At 32.5% G+C, this 22,140-nt stretch overlaps 1 protein-coding gene across 4 annotated transcripts in view; it reads left to right on the forward strand.

Annotated features, from left to right (window-relative positions):
- Positions 1 to 22,140, forward strand: part of LOC129753496 (potassium voltage-gated channel protein Shal) — a 784,223-nt gene that overhangs the window by 547,602 nt on the left and 214,481 nt on the right. For all 4 annotated transcript variants that reach the window (XM_055749315.1, XM_055749312.1, XM_055749313.1 and 1 more), the window contains one exon: positions 8,308 to 8,419. The gene's annotated coding sequence lies outside the window, so the exon portion shown is untranslated. The remainder of the gene's footprint in view (positions 1 to 8,307; positions 8,420 to 22,140) is intronic.

Consider the following 22,140-nt stretch of genomic DNA (forward strand, 5'->3'; position numbering starts at 1 on the left):
CGAAATCTTGTATGCAACAAAGTTCCATAGAATATCATTGCACAAAACCTAAAATATCAGTAATTTTTTATCGAGAAATTCAATAAAATCAAAAATACAGATGGTGAAATAACTTCCATCTTCCAAAATTTGTTTAATTCATCTTGTAATCTTTGGAATTCTTGAATTTTTTTTTCGAAATTTACATTAAATACTTCAAACTTTATTTATTTCCCACTTCGGGTTTTTGGGAATTTCAAAAAGGGGGGGGGGGGGGTGACAAAAGAAGAAATTGATATTTGTTCCAGCCTAATAGAAAAAAAAGTGATTTGTTTTAAAATTTTTTTTCAATTTTTTTTAGTTGAATTCGGGCTGCTCCACGAGTAAATTCGCTCTTAGTTATCTAAGTTTTATATCATCATCTGTGTTTGTATTAAATGCAGAACAAGATTCCATATATATATATATCCATGTTAGTTTTGAACGAAACGAAATCTTCGTGTTGTTTTTTTTTTCACTTTACAAAATAAGACAGTGGGCTTACGTTTCAAGTGGGTGGCGCAAACTGATAGTGACAATTTCTTTTTTTTTTTCAACCTCGATGGATGAAAACATCCATGTGATTCAGAATAACAGCTTCAGATGAAACGATGTAATTTCACTGCATCAGTAATTGCTATATCCATTCATAAGGAGTGTATTCGTAAAAAAAATGCAACGCATTATTGTTTTGTTAAAAACTTTGAATGCATGGATTTTCCTTGATTTTCAGCAAAGCTAGCTGGTAGTGTAATGTTTACATCTTCATATTTTTGTGATGTTCTGTCTAGTGGTTTTTGAGAAAGCGCCCAATGAAAAAAATTAAGAAAATTTGACTTTAATTTTCGGGCATCTCGGGCGCCATCTGTAAAATACGCATTTCTTTTTCAAATTAAGGCTATGTTTTCTGTTTCCTGAAGCTTGACTTTCAAAATAACTCGAAATTTTCCATTTGGTCGAAGTTATAACAAATTTTGTCGATGTCCTTCACCACATAAACAAAATATTTGACTTTTTTTTTCACTCCTGCACCGTTTTTGCGTAATGCTACGATTCCATCCAATTTAAACCAGGGGCGGTCCTAGAGTTGGCTATTGGGGGGTAGGGATTTTCCAAATTTTCAAAAATCTGTCAATATGAAGGAACGTAATATCTGGTGAAAAAACGATCATTTTGAAAAAGCAAAAAGAGAGGAGAGTTGCGGGGGGAGGGGTGTGAGGGTTGCCACTTTCAAATGAGTACAATATAAGCTGCACACTACTCCTCCTCCCGCACTTTTCACTGAACAAAATCAGATGTATTTCGAAAAATATGAAATAAGAGAAGAATTTTTAAATCTTTCAACAAACTTTCTTCATTATTTATAGAACAACCAACAAATCTATAATATTCACTGCCAAGAAATGTAAATAAAAAGAAAATTGTCATAAATGTATATCTGGTAGTTTAAAATTGTAACTTTTAAAGATTTTAAAAGAATTTTCTTGTTATAAATATCATTTTAAAAATAAAAATTATAAACACATTGTTGAGCTCCTGAATATTAGTGTTAGGCCAAACGAAAATTATAGTTTTGAGATAAGTTTTAGTTAATTATTGCTATGAATTTCAATTTGCTATGATTACGCGGATTGAATTTTTCATTGGATTTGTTTACTGAATAGTGATTTGGAAATTTCGTAATATTATTTTTAATTTGGAAACACAATCCTTGTTTGAAATACTGGTTTTGATTTTTCAAATCTTTAAAATAAAAAATGAACACTCCAAATATAAATTTAGTTAAAGAAAAGATTATCAAAATCAGATACTGAAGTACGAAGCTTCTGGAATTAATTTTAATTGATTTGCTCTTAAATTTCAGGTAATAATACAAAATTTTCAATTTTAGTTGTACTGAAACAAATCAATAGCAACAAATAAATTATAAAGAAAGTGAAACATCGTTTTTTATCTTCATGTAGGTACCTACTCATAATATCAAACTCTTGAAATGATATTGATTTATAATAGAAAAAAAAACATGGAATGAAGCCATGAAAGGTTGATTTGGTGAAGAGTATTTATCAGTTGCAATTGAAATAGCACAAGTGTCAGATGTAGAGTATCAAGCCTTATTATGTGGATGGATTATGTGGATGAGCTGAATGCAGTTTCGGCAATATAATAAGTGAAGATCTTGAAATCCAACAATATAAGTCAAAAGTCACAAAAAGCTTTTTCGAATGTTTGCTTGATGGATTGCCTTGTTGCCGAAAAAATAATCGATTCATAACGTGAAAGTTTTAATCCACAAGGGAAAAATTGAAACATAAGGCATTTAGGCAAACTGATTTTGAAAAATGTTTGCGTCCTTAACTCGATTTTTTGTCAGTTTTTTTTTGTCAGAAAACTAATTACTTTAGAGTTTAATCGATCAATGAAAACTGTTGAGTTCTTCTGTTTCTTATGCATAGGATTATGCGAAGAGACAATATTTAAGTTCCTTTTCTTCGTAAATCTGTTCGGTTTAATAAAATGTTATTTCATTCGTGATGTTATTGACAAAACAATTCATAAATAATGCAAGTTGGAATACAATATGAGGGTAAGCATTAACTAGCAGAATTAAAAAACAGCTTTTGGAATCATCTTACCCAAAGAAAATACTTTGTTTATGGGTATATATTTACAATTCACCAAAACTCACTAAATGTTTAAATTACCTTGGAGCGATATTAAAAGATTCATTTTAACTCTGTTGTCATTTGCATCTGATTTCAATCTGGATCTGGAGTGGATTTGCAAATTCACTGATTGAATAAGGAAAATATACGGAAATCAACACAGTTGGCTTTTAGGGAGTTTCTGGATATTGATCTTAAGAATTTCCAATTTTAATATCATGATAGAGCTTCCATCAATAATTTCAGTATAAAATATTTTTTCTTCAATAGCGTTGTTTGAATCAAATTATAAATTCAAAAGTATTAATGTACAATGTACAAAAAATCAAAAAATATGTTCTAATATAGGCAATCTTTCAATATTAGTTAAACAAGCTAAGCTAGCGAAGCTAATATAGACATTCTTTCAATATTTTATTTACAAAAATTACATCTATGAAAATATTCATTCATTTCAATTCAAGAGTAAAAGGGCCATATGAATGATCAATGATTAAAATTAATTGAGCTGATTGAATTTATTTGGTAGAAGTCGCATCTTCTTGCTAACAGGAGCTAGGAAAGCATCAATCTTTTAAATTTAATTCAATGAAAAAAAATTATAAAACTTTGATATCAGTTTTTTGTCTTGATTTTCGCTGAAAAGAAAAAGATAGTAGATTAAAATATGATATTATATGTGAGAATTTAACAAACAAAACATACAATAAATTTTAGTCCATTTGCCATTCAGGGATTTCACTAGGAAATAAGAATGCAGCTCTGTTATTATCTCCAAAAGCCATTTTAAGAAAAAATGTTTATTTTAAGATCGCAACACAGTCAAAAGAGTCTCCATGATCATATCCTTTAACCCACTTTTCCAACAAAAATTGTTTTGCTAGGATGCAGAGGTGACCTCGGTCCTAAAGCATTAGATTTGAATCTTTCAATCCCTTTTTCTCTTTCCATCTATCTATTGACTACTAGGACGTGGCCGGCGCCGTTATTGAGGTTAAAAAAAGAGAGCATCAGTTTTGTGCACTGTGAATGTGTGCCAATCCCAGACTCCATTCGTTTGGCATATGGACAAAATTGATGGCCTCGGTCAATCACGGAGTAGCAACCATTGACGATGTGGAATTCTTTCTACTGAGTCACGCCTGCGATCGTGGGATTTGAAATGCATAGGTTATAACGATGATTTCAATCAAAAAATTTATTTTTATCGAACAAGGTTTTGAAAGGAGGCAGAAAAAACATGAATTATTAATAAAGTTTAGATGATAAAGCATTTCAGGTTCAATGATTTAAGGTGGATGTGTGTAGTCAATCAAGCTAAGCTAAGCTAAGCTAAGCTAATCGATCAATGATAACTGTTGAAGCAACTGACCGACATGCACAAGAAATAATTATTTTTAATCTTTAAATTATTTTTTATTCATTCATCGATGCAGATTTTAGGGAAGAATTCCACTAAGTGGCAAATCCCGAAAAAGTGATACAGATTTCGTTCTTAAAAAACAACGATTTGAAAACAATAAATTTAACTTTTTTTTAAATTCTATAATTTTGACGTCCAGAAGTCACAGTAAATAACTCACAGTCATCAGTAAAATTGATCATGAATAAGAACCTTTTTTTCTAAATCTTTTTGATACTGTACACTTTTGCTAAAAATTGCACAAATTTTTTCAATGAATTTTAACAGTGTATTTACAAAAGTTATATCGAAAAACAGAGCAGATAGAAAAAATACAAATGTGCATTCAGTACCCCTAAATAAGTCACAGTCAGTTTTCAAATTATTTGCCCCTCGAAAATGTGCATTTTTTTCATTGTGTTATAATTGTGAACGCAGATTTTGAGTTTTGAAGTTGAATCTTAATTTCTTTTTCAAAACACCAATTGAAAAAGCTTTTATAAACAGTTTTTCTTTCTATTTGGCTCTAAAAACTCATAGGAAAAGCAAAAATTACAAATTAAAATTTCTTCTTTTGATTTATTGTTGTTCTGGAATCACTTTTGTTTTATTTACGCATTAACTTGAATTTAGAACTATTGAAATTTAAAATTTTCATATTCAAATTCTGTTTGGTAGTATATACTTGAATCTTTTTACGGTCATCCATTGTATGAATACTTCATGTAAAAAATTCAAACCAAATTTAATTTAATTGGATCTTTTTTTTAGAAATCTGAATATGGGTTAGTTTGAAGTATCATAATTCATATTTGAATGATGTACCTAAAAGCGAGAGAGAGAAGAATTCGAGCAATCTTGAAATCTAATAAAGAATTGCTTGCAAACGCAAGTGAGAACAGTACTGCATTGGATTTTGGAATGAGTTAGACATCACTTTGTAAAGATTTAAAATTGTCAATAAACACACTGTAAACAAAAGCAAAAAAAGTACAGAATTGGAAAATCTTATTTATATTTGAATTTTTTATTCGTCTTAGCTTTTTATTCTTGAAATAAAGTTTATTATAATATTTTGTTCCGATTCCATCTGCTTTTAAGATATTTTGAACTACAAAAAAAATCCGATTGAGGAACTTTCCGTTACTGAATTTTCCTTGAAAATGGAGTTCTTGCGGCCTCAACATGTTGTATATTACGATCACTCCAATGAAGAATGTTACTACATTTTAAATTTCTATCTTATAAGGAATTTCAACACTGAATCTGAAAATAAAAGGAACTTGTCAATCTAATGATTTCGTACATTATGTGTATAGTTCAGTGATTGAAATCCTCACCAATTTTCTCATCAGAGGCATTCAAAATACACACTTTGAGGCCTCGCATAGCTATACAGGAGACGATACATATACATTCATTCAAACCTCCCCCCATGAGGAGGATCTGCTCTGAGAGACACTATTCGTTTGCTGCCCCGAACGAACTCTCTCAACGTTCGGTTGCTACATGATGCATGAAGAAGACGAGGCACACATACTCATTTACGTTGTTGAATTTGAATAACTCCAGCCGACAGCTGTCGTTGAGGAGAACATCTTCAACCTCGCCGCAAAGGTTGAGGCAACAACAAAAACAACCGAACTTATTGCGTTGCACGGCCCGCAACGTATAGTGCAAAGAGGGGGGAGGAAAAAGAAACGAAAAAACTAGCTGCCTGCGTGCGGTTGCTGTGCAATAATAGCAATAGCAGAAAAACCTCGGGTATTCGATCCAGGCACAAACGAGGAGACTCGGGTTTGCTCTGCCTTTTGAATTCGGTTCCCTCAAGAATGTAACAGGAGATGAGTGAGAGCCATTCGTTTGGTTTTTTGGATTCGCTGCCTCGAATGTATACTGCTTCTTGAAGGCGGGCCATATTGAGAGCGTATGCATCATCGGTTTTGTCGTTTTCGCTGCCTCAAAGCAACCTTTGCTTCCGAGTAAAGCAGTGAGCGAGAGAAGGTTGATCAATTCATGCTCAGCAAATTTCAATCACTGTGATTAACATTATTTATGAGAAACAATGGGAAAAAGCTGTGAAGTGGTCCAAAATATGTCCCCGGTCCAAAATAAGGCCGTTGCCTTACTTGTAATGTCACGACGCATAAAGCACTAATTGCAGTAATTTTTGGTTTTGTTTGAAATAAATTTTACATTTTTTCTGTCAAAAATGTTTTTAAAGAAAAAGCACAAAGATGCATACATTTAGGGGTAAAATAATGTTTGGGTGGTTAATTATTGAAATTAATAAACGTAACGATGTAAAACAATCATATTCCAGCATATCGAAAAGAGATTTTAAAGGTAAATCTTTGATTTGCATTTCAATGAATTTAAGTCCGGAATGGTAACTGAAATTAAAACATGTTTATTTAAAAAAAATTGGTGATTGTCCGAAAATTATTTTTACACAAATAGTGTAGGATAATGATAGCAATATTTAGTTTTTAGGTGATATCATATAGCCAATCCGTCATACTGGGTAAGGTTTTTTTACAACATAAAAAGATGTAAAAAACTGTACATATATTGCTCGATTTATTAAATTTTCTAAAAGAATCAAACGCTTTAAATCTCTATCCCACGATGTGAGAAACTATGTCATGATCATTTTGTTATCATTAAATGATAACTTTATATCATTGGATTAGCATAAAAATTCAATAAGTGTTGTGATTTACAAATGTTGCATCTAACCCTTCTGTTGCACGGTGCCCCGTTTGACGGTAAGCTATTTTATGATTTCTGGTATGACTTGTTATTTGGAATATTCGTGCAGATTCCAAGATACGATCATCGATATGTAATGTCTTTACCTATAACATAGTGACTATCATTTGTTACATTTCTTGTGATTTTGTGAGCAGATTTTGAAAGGTACGTTTTTTGAAAGACATTTACTCAATTTACTCAATTGGGTCTACCCTTGACCCAACGCTGGACCTCAAACATTTTCAATCGTTTCCGAAGCCAGAACAAAACATATAATGAAACCATTTATAACCATAATAGCAGTTGTCCAGGATTGAATTTTCGTATTCACCAGATGATTTGGGATGGCCATTTGAAACCAATGTCGCAACTTAACTGTATTATCGGCTAACAAAGCCACTCTGGCTGGACGAAACGGATGGGACAGACTAGTGATATGGTTGTAGGTATCAATGTAGTTTGCTGCTAGTCGAAATGACGGTTGGCCTTCCGATTTTGCGGGCTGAATTCAAATTGCTGTCACATTTCTTCCGGAAGTCGGAGGCAATTTCGGCAGATTCGGTTGGATGGTTTGTTCGTTGTAGGGATTGTTTTTATGTGTAGTGATTTGGTTGAATCAAGATTTGGAGCTTCAAATCTTTTGATCTCTTTCGTCGTTCCGTTTGGCTGGGCTACCTGTCCCAAATTCAATGGCCAATTTTCGAAATCATTTTGAGGGGAAGCCCTCCGAAATATTTATTTTCGTTTTTGGAAAACTATCCTTCTAAAATGCATGAATTTGTTCAAGAAGGTTGAAGATTCACGTTGAATAAAATAGACAAAAGATGAATTTTATTCAAAATTTTTGTCTTGTGTCTCCGTTCTCTTTCATTTACCTAATCCCGAATTTCGAACATGAAACTTGTACGATTCTTTGTTTAGTTTTCATCAGGTTGAATCGTAAGACAGTAATCCAATCATCATAAAACAACTGAGCATCTTTACTGATGCTGGCTCGTGCAGCCAGAAACTGAATTTGTTTCAAATCAGATTTTGGATAAGAACTGAAGTGGAAAGATTCTTTGTATTTAAAAAGTAATCATAGCTGTACTTGGCCTTATAGTTTTCTTTTAGAATTCGTACATCAATATTGATGCATATTCAATTATGTGATTGGATTTCAGAACTCTACGATTGTTGAAAACACGGTAATTTAACATTCTGCATCGGGATTCAAATCAAGATACAATTAGAGCTTTGAGTTATAAACCCTCAATAATTAATTCATTTGGCATCGCAATTGAACCTGCACTTTCATATTCTCATTCACCAGCTGGTGTTCATCAGCAGTAAGAAGAAGCAATAGTTGTAGTATTCACATTTCTCCAATCTTCCTTTCCAAGGATGGAGCATTTGGCAAGATTGAAATCATTGGCACAACCGAGTTTAATTTATTTCTTTCGTTTTTTTTTCCGTTTTTTTTTGCAGATCACCCTCGTAAGCCTCCTGCTGGTACTTTACAACGATTCCGGTGTTTGGTTGAAGAAGACGGAAATTCTCGAGCAGGAACAGGAACAGGATCAACTACAGACAGCTGTAGGTAAGTGTAATTATATACTTCAATGGGGGACTCGTGCTGGAAAATGACTTACTAAGGGGGCTATCTACGACAAGGATTTATCTTTGTGTGAGTGTGTACATGTAATGATGAATTGCAAATAGCCTCGGGGAAATCATGAGATGAATCTAAAATACCCTCCTTCTCTGGGTTTCATGCTCGGCTTCTCCTGTTGTTGTGGATCTGCACTTTGAAGACGCCCAAGTTTTGGTTGGCAAAACAAATTAATAGCCAAGGGCCATTTTAGATAGACACTGTGTGTGTGCGACGAACGTTTTTTTTTTATGTACTTGTGAAGAGGATGATCTAGCAAAAGATGAAAGCGAGTCTCTATAAACGCACTTAAAAGATTTTTCTGAACCATCTATGGTTTTTCACACACAATTGTTTTGGGAAAAAAATTATTGCTAGCATACTGTTCAAGGGGCTTTTGCGTTTATGAATGCCAGTCAGTGTCATTACTTTTGATAGTTTTTTTTTAATACAAAATGATTTTCCAGAGTTATTTACCCGTTCAATGAGTGTCAATTTTTAGTTTTGACAATATTGTAATGAGGTACACAGTAAACGAAAATTACCGAGTTCGGTAATTTTTTTACCGAAATCCTAACATGTGGAGTTCGTTAAACTGTTCGGTAAAAAATAAACGAACATCGGTTAATCGATTCTTCATTTACCGATGTTCGTTTATTTTTTACCGAAAAAATTACCGAACAGTTTAACGAACTCCACATGTTAGGATTTCGGTAAAAAAATTACCGAACTCGGTAATTTTCGTTTACTGTGTAGGCAATATCCAATTACAAACATCATTTTTAACGTGTTTATGAGTCTAAGAAAAAAATTGAATAAACATGCTTTGGAAAAAGGCAGATTTCAAATGCTCAAAACAAATTTCACTTGACGCTCGAGTAAGCAGAAGTTATACATTCAAGGTATACGTTGTACATTAAATATGTGTATATTTATATATTTTATTATTTTTGATTTCAACCAAAAGTGTCCAAAGTGGTGTGAAACCATGCTTTTCAAAGAATCAACCATCAAAGTTGTTGCGATCACAGCGAAGATGTTTTGGAAAAGTGGATTATAGAGTTGCCATGGTTTGACAAATTTATGAATTTATGGGATGTATTTGAAATGTAATATTCACATGTACAGATTTTTGTGACGTTCTGCCGTGTGGTATTGGAGATAGCGTCCAATAAAGAAGTTCATCGACTTTAATTTTTGGGCGCCACCTATAATTCTTACTATGAACCACCTTTTTTTTTTAAACAAAATTTTGATTACCGTAAACTGGTGGAACTTTGATCACCGAGGTAACTTTGATCAACATGATATTTGCAGATAAACATCATTAACAAAGTAAAAAGTTAAAATATCTGAAAACTGTTTACTAAGTATGAAAGCCAATAAATTGAGTTACAAATATGCTAAATTTGGTTTTAATTGGGAGATTTTTGATTTTATTTAAAATGTAATTTTAAAATCTTAAAATATCATTAAGGAGCAAATGGGCAAGCATTTTTGTGAAAGTTCAAGTTTTTTTCTTTGTTTAGGTTTAGTTTAAATGTTATAAAGGTCATTTGGTGAAAATTTTTGGAAATTGAAAAAAACGGTCATTTTCCATGAAAAGCCAGTATAGAAAAAAATGGCTAAAACCCTATCAAATAGTTAAGTTTGAAGAAAAAAAGTCATGGGAACAGTGCGAGGACCTAGGGAATTGCATGAAGGCAAAATTCATTTGTTTTTGAGGCCAAACAATTTTGAGAAATGTTTATAATTTTTACCCCTAGATGTATGCAGCAACCTTGTTCATCTTTCGATTATAAATGTTTTTGGAAAAACGTTGAAAAAATCAATTTAGTCCTCACAAAAGTTACTGTTATTGTTGTGTTTGCCTTCTGTGCTAAATGGCACAATAATTTTGAAGATGTTGGTATGTAAAAACCATAGTGATCAAAACCAAGTTACCCCGAAAATCGAAATCTGGTTTTGTAACAAACATTTAGTTATAACCATCAATGTCGTTTGAATTAACTGCAATAAATGATAATTTTTTCTACTCCTCACCTCAGTAAGTGTTTAAACACTTTTAGGTATTACGAAAAAGCTACCCCTTCTGAAATATTCAAAACTGATTGAAAAAAAAATGATCAAAGTTCCTCCAGTTTACGGTACGTTTTCTTTTGAGGGAAAACTGTACTAAACGCACCAGTTAAGCATAATCACTTTTTACAGCAATTCCAATCATTTAAGAATCAAATTGAACGTTTACGACGATTGAGAGAACTTATTTCCGTCTTACTAATAAGAAAACAGGTGATAGGAACCCGTTTTTGATGATATTTTTGTAAAAAACTAACACAACTAGAAAACACACCGCGGGGTAGAATGCCGAAATAAGTGGGCAGAACGCACCATACCGAAAGGGTGGTAAATGGAACATTGTTTAAGGGGGGGTAGGGTCTAACGGGTAAAAAAAAACACCATTTTCACGATTTTTTTCTAGAGCTATCGTTCAAACAAATGTATTCAAATTTTTTGCATTATACAAAGCATTGTTAAAAGAACATTTAGTAATTTTTTTTGTACAAAAATATTGAAAAATGAGCCGGTGACGGAGCATTTTCGAGGATGCCTTTTAGAAAACAGGATTTGCGGTGGACACTGTATCTCAGCACAGAATCATCTGAAGTCAAAAAACCAGAGCAAAATATTTTTAATAGATGTTTTTCTGGACCCCAACGTTTTTATTTAACTTAAAAAAATTTTTATGAAATTTTTGTGACTGTTTGAAGTAAAAACTACGATTTTTCACGAAAAAATCCGCCATTTTTTACCTGTAAAATCTCTCCAAAGTAAAAAAAAACAAAAAAGAAAAACGTTGGGGTCTGGTATTTTATATGTAGAAAATATGTTCCAAATTTGAAAAGAATCAGATAAGTAGTTTTCAAATGACGATGTCCACGGACTTTTAAAATGTGCTTTCGAGAAAAACGCGTTTGAAGTTTCTGCTCTTGCTTTCTTGCAGTATTAGATAGGAGGAGATAAAGGCCTATAACTTCTACAGTTTTGCTTCAATTGACTTGAAAATTTGACACAACATTTTTGAAATGTTTTACAATAAAAAAAATAAAAAAATTGATTTTTTGAAAGTGTTAGACCCTACCCCCACCTACCCCCCCCCCCCCCTAAACGGAATGTAATAACTGAAGCATCAAAAGTTTTATATCACGTTCATCGTATTTTCATAAATCAACCGTACTTTGGCATAAAATATTTGTTATTGCAAAAATTATCGAATATTTCGCGTTTTAAAATACACTTTTTGGTATCCTTTTAGGTAAAACGCCTTCAAGTATGCAATGAATTTTAATTTTTTGGCTAATATCGCAGCAAACATGGCGACAGATGAATTTTTCGAATCAAATATTGGTGCACTTTAAAATTAAATAGCTTTAAAATATACGAAATTTGTAATATTTATGCTTTCTTATCGTCATTTGGTAGTCAGCAAATTCAAAGAATGACGTTTTGTTTTGATATTCGGCTTTTCCCAAAAGTTAACAGCATTCAAAATTTGAGCGTTAAAATCGTGGTCTGACGGGCATTCTGCCCCAATTTTGATACGATTGTTTTAAGTTACAATTTGTGGGAAGTAAGTGAAATATAAAAGATTTTTTATACTCATTCGAAAGTGCAAAACAGTGGAAAAATGAAGAGCTACAGTTTTATCAGACTGTGCGGGCTAGTTTACCATAAAACCTTATATGATAACCATGAACCATGGCCGTAGGAACGGGGGGGGGGGGGTTTGGGGGTTAACCCCCCCCCCCCCCATGAAGGTCCAAAAATGTCAAGCAATATGTTCTTCTCTATACTCAAAATTACGAATTCCCAATTAAATTTTGATGTTCGACTAAAATTATACAAGAGTAACAATATCTGTTCAGAAATAAAGACAAAACCTAAAAGTCTTATCCCAGGTCAATCATTCTACTTCAGTTTTTCTAAAAATTTCTAACTTGTTGATAGAAATTTCATCCCGAATATCCTATTCAAATGGGATAAGACTAAACTTGCCAAATCTTCCAGATTTCGCCGGATTTTTTACACTTGATTTGCAAAATAAAACAAAAAATTAAAATTAAGTCAGGAAAATTATGTATTTTGCATCTTTAGTTTTTGAGTAAATTTTAACAAAATTATATGAACGTTTTTTGAAAGCTCAATATGTGATTTGAAATAGACTGATGTATTTCGATAAACAAAAGTTAAGTGTTTTTCTTCATGATCTTTGATTGAAAATTTTGATATTGGCGGATATTGGCAAAAATATTCTGGATTTGCACGACCCGGATACTAGCGGAAAAATAATTTAAATTAAAACTCAATGTATGTGATAAGAGTTCGGATTCTGTATCCGGTTTATTATTACTGAACTTCAGTTTGGATCATCATTGCGCAAAAATCCTGATTCGAATCTCGATTTTGGATTTCATACTTCTATATTCGAAACTCATAATTTCGGAATATTAAGAGAAAGTATTTAAAATTACAAATCATTTTTGAGATTTGAAATTTTAACTTTATTTCTTATGCAGAATTCCAACTAAAGAAAGTTTCATAATGATGATCCATAATTGAAAAATCTTAAACAGTTTCATCATTCGCAATTTTCATTCAGATTAACAAGTGCAATTTCGAATAAATAACTGAAGAAAGAATTCTCATTTAAAGTCAAAAATTTAGAATTCAAAAAAAAATCTGGTTGAAAATTCTGAACCAAATTTTCGCTTTTTGGCTCTTAACTGGTGACAATTATTATTTAGAGTTTAAATTTCAAAAACCATTTTCAAATTCGCAATCTAGATTTCGAACTCATGTTTAAAAGGCAGTACTCAGATTCGTAATCAAAATTAAAAAGTCAGATTTAACTCGAAGTTAAGTTTTAAAATCAAAATTACAATATTAATGTGAGCATTTTATTGAGGATTCAAATTACAGGCGATCGCCGTTTCAAAATTTTGATTATGGATTCAAAATAAAAAAAATATATTAAATCAGAGTCAATTTTGAAAACAAACCAGAAGATATCATAAATTAAAAATACAATTTTTGGATTTTTTATTTCACAGGATTATAATCACGAAATAAATTATCAATGGTAATTTTATGAGGCCAAAGAACTTGTATTGTAACATATTTTACAGGTTTTTTGTTTAACATTATTTATATTGCAGATTTTTCTTAAAAAAGGTTCAAACTAAAATCTTTTATTTTAATCAAGAAGAAAATAAATCTGATTCGAACCGCAAACTTAATCTCTTACTTTTATTTCTAAATATTTGATAATTTTTTACCAATGTCTCAAATGATCATACTCGAAAAGAATTAGCTTACTACTTTCTAATTTAAGTAAATATAAAATTTTTTTCTTGAAATGAATCTTCAAATCCCTAATTTTAACTTCTTGGCAAATCAGCAACTTCTAGAACTTGTTTTCGAAAATAAGAATCAATTCCTTACTTTGAATGTTAAAAACTCAAACCTAAAAAAAAAATTCTAATTTTTTAAAACTATTCCTTATGTGTGCATTGTGCAAGCAAAAATGGTTTAGGAACAATTTTGTCACCAAAACCCCCCCCCCCCCCCCCCATGAGCCAGTTCTTCCTACGGCCCTGCCATGAACAATTATAAGTTTCACGCAGATTCGAAAAATCCGTCTATTTCTGAAAATTTAAGTCGTTCTATTGAACTTTTCACCTAATAAATGATGGAAAAGCTTGTTTGCTACAATAAAAATGAAGAAAAACATCATTCAAAGCCATAGTTTAGCGTATATAGTTTTGAGAAAAAATGGCATGGACCATATTACCCTGCTGGTGCGTCTTGTACAGTTTTCCCCTACTGTTTACTTTGAATCTTGACTTTCAAAATTATTCAACACTTTGAATTTCATCGAAGTTGCTTCAAATTTAGCAGATTTTCCTTCCTGGGCATTTAATTAATAAACATTTTTTTTTCTTTTTTAACTCCACCAAAGTTTTCGAACGTAACACTGTAAGTGTAAAAATATTTATCGAACAATCACTCATTTTTTTAAAATAAATATTTTTATAATTTAGTTGTGTCTGGGGTAAAATGCAACAAAATGCAAATAAAAAAGAAACATCTTGTGAATCTAGTTTCCATTTGCTGGAATACGAATGTTTTGCATCACGCGTTTTTAAACATTTAAATTTCTTTTATTCAAACATGTATTTTTATGATTTAGGCATTTAGAATTTTTCTTAGTATTATTTAACCCCTAAATGTATGCAGCATCCTTATTTTCAGCAAAAATGTGAAAATTAGTTTATACAGACCAAAGAAAACTGCAATTGGTGTTTTCATGCGTGTTGGTCTTCAAGCATCGCAAATATATTAAAAACTTTAAATTTTCATACATGGTCATAAGATTTTTCTTTAAAAACATAGTTTGTTGCAAGATACCCCATTTTCTGAGGAGGCTGAAAATCGCATATTTTAAGAAAATTTAAAAAAGAGAAACCAATAATTTTTCTAACTACGCCAATTTGATGTCCCATCATTCTTAAAACTTTTGATGTATAAGGGGTAGGATTAACTGCGAATATAAGTTTTTTAGAAGCCTTTGAAGTTGAAAAGTGCTGCATGTTGCCCTAGTTGACGGTAATGAAATGTCTTATTGTCTGGAACGATTTAAAACAAAATTGTTTGATTATTTTTAAATACTTTTTAGTATCAAATGACTTCCCGGTAAATTGATTTCTTGCACTGAAAATTTAAATTGGAGAAGAACCCCAGCTGTTGTTCCAAATTGAAGGGGAAAATAGTTCTCTTCGGTATTGAAATAGCATACCCTTGACATGGACGTAACTTTCTTCTTGCATTGATTATTTTTTTGTCGTTACTTTCGTTATCTTCAAAGAATATGAGTGAAATTACGTTTAGATTTAGAAAACCATATTTTTAGAGGAATCGATGCATGTGTTTCAAAGGTAGAACTAAGAAAATGGATTTTCAGTTTAGCTTTTCACCATTGCACAGTGGTCCAGAAATGAAATTAAGCGGGAAACAATTATAAGAATTTGATATCTTAAACAAACTTTTATAACAACTAAAGGCGGAATTTTTTCTAGGGTGGTTCAAAAGATTTGTGAGGTACTAAAATTATTTCTTTATTGTGATAAGATCGAAGACTACATTATTCTACAATATTGTATATAGAACACAATAACTCATGACACTTTGTTGAAAACAACAAACAGCTCTTGATCTGAAAATTTTAATACAACTTGTTTACATGGAGTTAGGGTGGTCCTTTAAAAATCATACTTTTCATGATATCTTTTCATGGTGATTCTTTATCAAAATCATTTACTCAGCATCATTTCAGATAATTACAATGTGCATCTTTTGTTGAAGTTATGAGGCAATATGTGCTTGGAAATTACTGTTTTAGAGCTTCAATAACTCCAAATGGAACAAGTCGAAAATTTTATCGTTAATTGCATTTGAAAGTTCAAGTTACAATATTAGCAATGTCAGCAAAATGGGGATATGTTTTTGATTAAAGCGTTAATCGTTGTATGAAATTGACTTAAAATCGTCAAAATCTCTATAAAAATAGAGAGAATTTCTACATTTGTTCTTCAAGAACTCAGAAACTACTTGACCGATTGATATGAAATTTGGCATGAAGTAGGTTTTTGAGTAAAGAATGGTGTGGAGTTTTGAGTTCGTCGTACTCAAGAAGGAGAGGGCTCCCATATAAAATAATTGTAGATTACGAAAAAAAAGCAAGAAAATTCAATCTATTGACAAGTGATTCTAATTGAATGTTTTTAAAAATGCGTACATTTTCATGTTCATATAATTTTAAGAACACAAAGGCCCCTCCCGTCAAAGAAAAGGGGGGTCCCCATCCTGAGTAATAATAGAATGTTCACATGCACAAAATTTGAGAGCAGTTGCTCATCTACTACGACCAAATTTCATCTGGTAAATTGTTCAAAGAGTCCTGAGTATCTTATAGTGACCTAAAATTTGAATAAAAGTGGAGATGACTGAATCCATGGAGGCAACAAATTAATCAAGCGCAAGTAGAGGTTTGATCAAGAGCTATCTGAAAATTGTGGAATCTGATTGTGGAAATGATAAATCGTTAAGCTAAGTAAACAGGCCTGACTTTATTTCTTCAAGGTAAAAAAGCTGCCTACCGATAAATAATCAAAATACGGTGGTCGAATTGTGAGCAAAATATTTTGATTGCTAGGGGGGAGAAATTAAAAAAAAAATCGAAATGTAGAACTCTTCACAGGCACCTGGCAGGTTTCCAGCCAGAAATTTTACATTTTTAAATATTGCCTGAGTGTTCCGGAGATTAAAAAAAATGGAAAAAAATGAAAAGAAATGATATCTAGCTCTCGAGACTGCTGACGATCTGTAGCAAATCAGTAAGTGTGACATAACTAATGACACAATGAATAGATGAATATTGAAATATTCCTCAAAAAACCAATTCTAGTTTCAATAGTATCTCCTGATCTTTTGAATGCACTTACATATATAAATATTACAATCGTAATTACAGTACAGTTTGTTTATCTCGTTGCACAGGGGGGAAATTGAAACTTAAATCCCAAAAACCTTTAAACCGCAGGTTTAATGACCCGAAACAATGCTAATTAATATATGAAATTTGCTCAGGAGTGAATTCTTCTGTCGACAGATTTACCGGAGATATCTGAGTGATGAATTATTTGCCCGTTACTATTAAAAAAAATCAATCATAACTTTGTTAAAATTAATTTGAACAAAAAAAAATTGTCAGTACAGCGGTTTTTGAAAATTCTTCTTATGGGATGTGTCTTCTAAATGAGCCCTTTTTCATAAAAAAATGCTGTATTGATCAGCTAACTTTTTGAAAAGCTGAATTCTTATAGGTACAAAGTGAATAAGTTTTGCATGCATGAGTTGGTCGATCTAAAATTTTCAGCGTTATTAAAAGCATTCTCAAGCTTTAATTTTATGTGAAATCGATCACCATTCAAGTGAAATATAGAGCGTTTTTTTGAAAAACATTTCAGCTCATTTTATGAATGGCAATAACTCAAAAATTTAATGTTGTTTACTCATTGCGGACCAAATACAGGTTTTTTTTTGTTCGTTCGTCGCACATGTGCTACACTTAGAAGCATAACTAAAATGTTTTATAATGTATTATTAAACTTTATTCGACAAAATTGAGCACAACACTTGCCGTATCTCATAGATGTTAAACTTTTTCGATTCGGATCAATGATTTCTGAGATATGGAACGCCGAATTCCGGTGTTTCTCGGCTTAGATTTTTTGTAGTCCTGGATGTGTTAAGACGTTTAAGGAAAAAAAACTTATCTCTGGGTAATTAGGTTGAAATAACACCACACTGAGATGTCCTTAATTCTGTGGTTTCGAGTAATTGGGATTTTTGGACCAAATTTTCCCATCGCTTTGTTCAAGTTTTTCTGTCACGACATATTTGGAAATTTAAATAAGGTATTATCTATTTCTACCTTTAAAAATTTCCTTTATAGCTTACCCTTTTTTCAATGATGGTATAATAGTTCTTAATTCAAACCTACAAAAAATAAATATTTCTTTTGATTTATTGTTTCTTAAATAGAACGATATAATTTTCCAACAAGAAGTTCTTCCACGCATAAAAACACAGCAGCCACAATTATTGCTCCCACAATAAGGAATCCCGCCTAGAGATTCCTGCCCTAAATATTCCCTGCGAGAAATTATCATACCGAATTCACTTTAAGCTAATTCAAACCGATGGAGCAGCAGAGTATCGGAATTAAACCACTCTGATAATCCAAATCCCCCCGGCCAAAAAGGAACCGTCCGACATGAAATGACACGGAATGGGGATGAGGATGTTCGTTTCCTCGGATTTAGTGATTTCAGCTGTTCCTTTTCTAATTCGATATGAGCAAGCAGACTATCGTGCTCGTTGCGTTGCGTTCTATTCATTCATTCATTCCCTGGAACTTTGAATGTGAGGAAAAATATCATCCACTTGAGTTTGACCATTTTTCCGGGTGGAAAGAAAACTCCATGATATTGGATTTTTTCTGCTTTGCTCTCCCGTAGGAAAGGGTTTGCGTGTTTGTTTGGGCAGAGATTGTGATACGATCTGCCTGGACGGGTGGGTGGGTTGCTGGAAAGCAAGAATAGAAGCAGAGATAATTGTACGGAACACTTCGCTTTTGTGGAACCATTGCCAGCGTCATTGCCGGTTCCTGTCGAAATTTTTCGACTGTGCTATCAGTGCAAAGAACAAGTGACACAGATGATGGGCTAGAGATAGTACCCAGAAACACTTGTAAGAAAAAAGCAACTTGGACAAATACAATAACAGTGAAATTTTCTCTCAATACCTCTGGAAATTTGCTTCGTTGGTGGAAACAATGTAGATGCTAAGAATTCTAAAAAGACTAATCAACCATTTCGCTAAAAAGCTTTTTGTTGAGCAGTCTTGTATTGTGTACCTTAAAATTGTGTTCTTTTGAGTTTAAGTCCCTTCGAAAACTCCGGCGTGAATTAGGTCAAAAAGTTTAACCAACTCGGGTATAAAAGGTCGGTAAAATTTGGTAGAAAATTACACAGCAATTGGAGCAATCCGATTCTTTCTTTCTGCCTTGAGCACGAATAAAAAGCATGAAAGCATATCAACAGTGAAAAGCTTTTATCCGAGTGTCGATAAGAGTGTGACGGTTGGCCGATTCTATGCAATCAAAGAAGAAAATCCCATTTATTTTGCACTCTGATATTGAGATGGCTTATCGCAATACAACCGTTTGCACGTTTAGAAGTTGCGTCTTATCTGATGCACGGAGCTGCAGAACTAAAGAGATACGTGCTATGAGAGTAACTTTTAAACATTTCAATTAATGGCCGGTATCTTCCCAGACAACCATTTGGTGGGTATTTCGAATTTGCAACGCAAATATACGTGCAAATATACGTGTAAACATATCGTATATAATGTATCAAAACCAGTATATACGTATCATTTTGGAGGCCATATAGGTACATTAGCAAACATATTCTTGATTTGGATTGTATTAAATTACGATTTGCACGACTTGTCATGCGCATCATTTACGACTACCCTGATTCTTTTTGGAATATACTATGACAATTTACATCATCATATAGATGATTGAGGTTGTAATATACGACATTTTTCGTAACAATATGGAAAGTTTGACGACTTATTTGGTCGTCTTCTGCGACTTGAGTGCAGGGATCTCATTTTCCGTCAGTTGAATAAAAAAAAAAGATTTTTTCAAAGAAATACGTTTTTTTATGTCAAATTCAAATTTCTTTTTAAACTAGCATAAAAAAAAAAATAAAACAAATTCAAGTTTATATCCTACAATTCAATTTTAACGTTCAAGAAGTTATTGTAGTACCTGGACTTGATCCCCTGACCATACGATCGGCAGCTCATGATGGTTCTTCGACGCTATCTGGAATATATAAATTCGAGGGAATTTGCTTCAAAGGCATCAAATCAAAAGCAAATCGTATATTTCTATAACTAAAATCTTTTAAATCGCAGAACACGTCATCGATGATCTAAAAATAGACCAACATTTTGAAGCCTTCTTTAATACGATTCCAATCATCGATGTCCCATTATCATAAACGATTTTATTGAACTTATTTGTATTCTTTTACGATTGCCTACAAATACGTTTTACGAAAATCAGATATGCGAATTAATTTGCAAAGGTATACGATTGCATGCACATTATTACGAATCAATGCAGTTATATACGTTTTTAATTTCGAATTATTTTATGCATAGCACGACAAAATCTCTCAGTCACGGCTGATCACCGTATATCGGTCGTTTCACGGATTTTTTGCGAATTGTCGTAAACAAAGGTCGAGTTCATATGTACATAAATACGAGTCTCTCTCGTCGTAATAAAATGCATTTAAATACGATAAAGAATATGCATGGACCGCACATTGTAGGTGCAGATATACGAAAAAGAGTATAAATAACATTCTATACGATGTAATCTGTGAAATAAAATACGACTTCTGGTTGTCTGGGTTGCACACGCTAACTTTTGGCTACCCCTTAAAGGCGTAAATTTGACCCGTTATTGAGAACCTCCACGATCTGTCAAATAACGGGTCATTTTATCGGATCAATATTACCCCTTATTTCGAAAAGCTCGATTCCCTTCGAAAGGGGTTGTTTTTGAAGTTGTCAGATTCAAAGCGTTATTTTTTGTACGGTGAATCATGAAGATAGAGAGATTGCATATGGTAAGTTTTTAAGTAATAAATTATGTTCTTTGAAATTAATCAGATATATTTTCATACAGATCAGGCCACCCGCAGTGCGCAATCCCAGGCAAGCCCCCAAATACAAAGAAAAACACGGAGGAATCGATTTGAAGCCATAATCGTCGTTGAGTTAATATTTACTGGTAAGTTGTGATATTTTTCTTGTTATATCAAATTTAATCTTCAATCTTGTTTCAGGATGCACGCCAAGAAACCAGGGACGCCTAATACGCTAGATGAACGATAAAACAAATACTAAAATCGTGAAGGAAACAATCTTTTCATTTTTAAGAAAAAATCCCTTGCACAATAAACAAAATGAAGCAAATAACATTTTGATTTAATTTATTTCTCAGCAAACGAATTTTTAATAAGAAAATCCTCCACCAAGCGCAAGCATTTTAAATAAAGGGTAATTTTAATCCGAGCGTTTGAAATAAGGGGTAGTTTTAATCCGCTACAAGCGTTATCAAGCTGAGTACCCCTTAAAGGGTAAAGGGACTTTATCCGTAAAAAGGAGTTCTCCCAGTCTTATTGAATAACGGGTCAAAAGTATTCGTTAAGGGGTAGCCAAAAGTTAGCGTGCATTGCTGTTGAAGGCTGCGTTTATATTGTTGTTATTTCGAGCAGATCGCTTCAAGAATGTTAATTTAGGATTTAATTTTTTGTGTCTTAATTCTCAATCTGATTCTATTTTTCAATAGTGTCAATGTTTCATCAGCTATCTACACAAATTAAACCTTTATTTTAGTGACATTTCATAGCTTCTTCATAGGAATAAAATGTGTTGTCAAAAATCGCTTACCCCCACTACAGCCTTGATCCTTACCAAACACAGAGGTTTGTGGAGTTTAGCTTCAATTTATTTCAACAAAGTTGTTTATCGGAAAATTTCCTTACAAAAGTTTATAAATTGGCACAAATACTATACACAGGCTCGGAATCACAAAACAAACAAAAATTGTGTTGATTTTTCAGTGCAAAATATTTAATTTTCCCATACAAACCTTAAAGTTCAAATTTACTCATGTAAACGTTGCTTTAAAATTCTGAAAAAAAAATTATGGATGAGTTTTGAACCAAACCGAAGCATTTTGGACCCCAGGGTTTGAGGAATACAAAAATAAATCCAATTCGATGCAGTCCATTTCCAATGTTTCTGAATATTTTTGATTTCAGAGGATTTTTGACCTGCCTCTAGAAATGCTCCATAGAGTTGAAATTTGACGATTTGGATCCTCCAAGTTGGAGGTATTTTGAGGCGTTAAAAGATATTATACAGTATTAACTCTCGTACAAAATGAACGATTTTCT

Source organism: Uranotaenia lowii, chromosome 3 (assembly GCF_029784155.1).
Source record: "Uranotaenia lowii strain MFRU-FL chromosome 3, ASM2978415v1, whole genome shotgun sequence".
NCBI lineage: Eukaryota > Metazoa > Arthropoda > Insecta > Diptera > Culicidae > Uranotaenia > Uranotaenia lowii.